The 4,032-nt window shown below is 25.8% G+C and overlaps 1 long non-coding RNA gene across 1 annotated transcript; it reads right to left on the reverse strand.

Moving 5' to 3' along the window:
- LOC110266528 lies at positions 1,087-1,473 on the reverse strand. Its single transcript, XR_002353939.1, has 2 exons — positions 1,324-1,473; positions 1,087-1,252 (listed from the first exon to the last, which is right to left on the reverse strand). It is a non-coding gene; the product is annotated as an uncharacterized LOC110266528 (long non-coding RNA).

The raw sequence follows: 4,032 nt of genomic DNA on the forward strand, positions 1-4,032 counted from the left end.
CAATTGAGTTATTTATTTAATTTATTATTATATTTAGAATAATATTAAAAATAAAATATCAATAAATTAAAGTAATAATTATCAGATTTGTTTTCTCTCGTGAAATTTTGAGAAATTTATTAAAATCTTGAGCAATAATGATCGGATATACTTTGAAAGATATGCTAAGTTGTTAACGTAGATAAGATACTGGATCCAACTTGGATTGTTCATATTATTTTATGGTTTATGGTTTATCCTTTCTTTTACTTTTGTTTTTTTAATTTTAGGATAAAGTATTAAATTGGTCTTTTATATTTAAATGTAAATTTGTTTTAGTCCGTAAGATATAAAGTGTTATATTTAAATCCAAAAAATTTCATTTAGTTTTAATATAATCTTACTGAGAAATTAAAATTAAATAATTAACAAAATATCCTACATATTTAATTTATCAAACCTTACTTTTCAAAATTAGTTTACAGAAACTAATTCTTTTAATGATCTTTAACTCACGGTCTTCTTAGTTTTAAATTTTTAATCAAAACAACGTTTAAACCACGATATACAGATAATCGAATTGTAAGTTCAAAAAAGAAAATTCCGACTTTACCAAAATTAGTACGGTTGTAAAGAAGAAGAAACGAAAATTTTAATCAGTTTAAAATCTTTTTTAGAGTTTTAAAATTAAACAGTCAAGTCTTAAAAAACTTACCAACTATCAAACTTCAATTTTTGTTTCTCGTTTTTTTTAAACATCATGTACAAAAAAAAAATATTAATATACTAAAATATTATTATTATTATCACTAAATATTTATTATTTATTTTTCTACGTATTCAAAATTAACTCGTTAAACTAAATTTAACCAAGTCACTTGAATTTTGTGAATCTTAACGTATAAAGCTTAGGAAATCCCTTGTTTAAAATTTGAATTGTTACACATACCAAACTTAAGCTATGTGCAAGGCTTCTTTTTGGCAAAGGGGGATGCTCCCATAAAGTTACTAAAAATGACTTTTTATAAAGATGCCTACGTGGCATTCCCGTATGGATTGTGCGTTACAGCCACACCAGGATTCACCTGTGTTGATTTGCTTGAAATATGTCTATGTATGTTCCTATGGCTCCAGAGTAACATCTTCCACCAGAGTCTCTTACTTCCAGAAGGAAGAACTTGGCTTGAGGAATGCCTTCTCAACATAACTCTATTAGCACTGCAATGAGTCATCACAGACCTGGGCCTTTCAAGATTAGTAGCCACTTTACCTGCTGTAAGTTAAGTTCCTGAAAATTCTCGAAAGATTGCGACTTTGAATTTGGGAATTGATGAATTGTATTACCGAGAACATCCCTTCTTTCCAGGTTTGAGCATGATCGAGTGAGTTTGGGGGAATCTCAGAAGGCTGCAAATTATTTCACCATTTCACCGATAGGCTTGAATTTGGGCTTGGACAGGATAATGAATTAGGGTTAGAATTATTTTTTTATAGGGGTTTAATTGTATTTTTAAATTATTAGGAATTTAAATGTTTGTAAAATTAAAAATTAAGGATATATTTGTCTTTTTATAAAAAAGTCAAATATAACTTAGTTTATATTGTGTAAATTGATCGGAACAAACCGAATCTAATAATTATAATACAGACAATTAGGTTTATTATTTTTCTTTAATAAACCGATTTTATTCTGAACTATTAAAAAATAGCTTATTAACCGGTTTAATAGAGATGTCCAATCATACTATGATTATAAATTAGTCTTTTATATATTATTTAATTATAAAATTTATTTTTTATTTTATAAATTATTTTTTATCATTCATCTATCATGTTTATTGAGAATCAAAAACTAAAATAATAACAAATTAGATCTTCCATTAATCGTAATAAATATTTTACAATCTTAATCGTTTATAATTTTATCATCGATCCAATTACATATGTATTGAGTTGGAAAAATCGTGTTTGTTAAAAATTCAATCGATTGTATGCACAAACTAATCGATTAAAATTCAGGCTTTCCAAACTTCAATCGATTGAAATTATACACAATCGATTGAATTTTGCAAGGCATGTGGGATTTTTCTTATTCAATCGATTGGTCGTATTAACCAATCGATTGAAATCATAAAAACAATTTGGGTTTAGTTAATTCAATCGATTGGTTCTATTACCCCCTCAATAAATTATTATTTTCGAAAACCCCATTTTTCAACTTTAATTCCCCAAATACGAGTTTTTTTATGCAAAGCAAGTTCGCCGCACTATAATTTTTATAGAGTTTGCCTAACACCGACAAAGTTCACCTCAAATTCTAAAAAAAAATGGCTAACTCAAGTTCTTAAACTTCACAATAGACAATGACAACTATTATCATTGTCTCCAGAGTACATAGGAGTACACAAGAATATTGAAAAAATAATAGTTTTTTTTTAATTTATAATGAAAAAAATCCTGGTTAAATATGCTTTATTCCCGTGTATTTTTTGAGACGATGATAATGGTTGCCATTAATGTTGAAAAAGTCATGTTTGTTATCAGTGTATTTTTATGTACTCCTATGTATTCTTTGTAGACGATGATAATGGCTTAAAAAGTTGAGTTTCGTTAGTTTTGAAAAAAATTCGAGTGAAATTCGTCATGGTTAGGCAAACTCCATAAAAATTATAGAGTTTGGGAGGTCAGCCGAACTCTATAAAAAAATATAGAGTGTGACTAACTCGCCCTAAAAAAATCGTATTTAAGAAATTAAAGTTGAAAATGAAATTTTGAAAAATGATTTTTTTTAAATGATAAGTAAAAATAATTTTAGTGTTACAAGAAGTGTACTGAAATTTTTTTCATTGGTAAATTTTGAAGATGTCAAGTATATTTATGGACATTGAGATGGATGAGTAATACTATGAGGACGATGACATTAACTAACAAGAAGAGCTAGTATGTGACCAAGATATGATGGATAAACAATATGAATCTGAACAAGATTTTGGAGATGAATTTACCGAGGGAATAATAGAACCAATAGATTAAATTAACTAAACCCATATTACTTTGATGATTTCAATCGATTGGGTAATATGAACAATCGATTGAATAAGAAAAACCCCATATGTCTTGCAAAATTCAATCGATTGAAGTTTAGGAAGCCTAAATTTCAACCGATTGATTTGTGCATCCAATAGATTGAATTTCTAAAAAAATACGATATATTTTGTCAACCCAATACGTATGTAATTAGATTAATGATAAAATTATTATCGATTAACATTGTAAAATATTTATTACAATTAATGGAATATTTAATTTGTTATTGTTTTAGTTTTTATTCTCAATAAACATGATAGATGAATGATAAAATAATAATTTATAAAATAAAAAATAAATTTTATAATTAAATAATATATAAAGGACTAATTTATAATTAAAATTAAATAAAGACTATTTAATAATTATTAAAAAAACTTAAAAAATATATTTTATTATGGGACTATTTAATGGTCCAAACATTTTGGGATCATCGAATTCGATGCCTTCTTTCTATGAGCTCACTCTTTATATGACTCGCTGCCACCTCTTTAACCATGCAGCGAATCTTATGAGTCGTTTTGCATGGTGTTTGTTTTTGTTTGTGGGCTTGGACTTCGTCCAAGTAATGGCTGGTTTTTGTTGGTTGATACTTAATTCGCTACTTAGTAAATTCTAAACTCTAATTTATATCAAAAAAATAATTGTAAAAGAAAATTTATTATTGAAATAAATTAATTTAATTATTTTATTAGTCTTTATAATTTTATTAAATTTATAATTAAATTTTATATATTTTTTTAATTAGATTTTTATACTATTTTTAATTTTATAATTAAGTTCTTTTCATGTCAAAAAAATTAAAATTAACAGAATATTTCTCTCAAAATACATGCGGTCAAATATCTAATTAAGTTTTTAATTATAAATACTTTCAATTTGCGAAAAAATATTCAATTAACTCTAATATTTTTTACACTATGAAGGACTTAATTACAAAATTAAAGCAGTGTAAGGACCCAATTG

The sequence above is a fragment of the Arachis ipaensis genome, chromosome B09, assembly GCF_000816755.2.
Source record: "Arachis ipaensis cultivar K30076 chromosome B09, Araip1.1, whole genome shotgun sequence".
Lineage (NCBI taxonomy): Eukaryota > Viridiplantae > Streptophyta > Magnoliopsida > Fabales > Fabaceae > Arachis > Arachis ipaensis.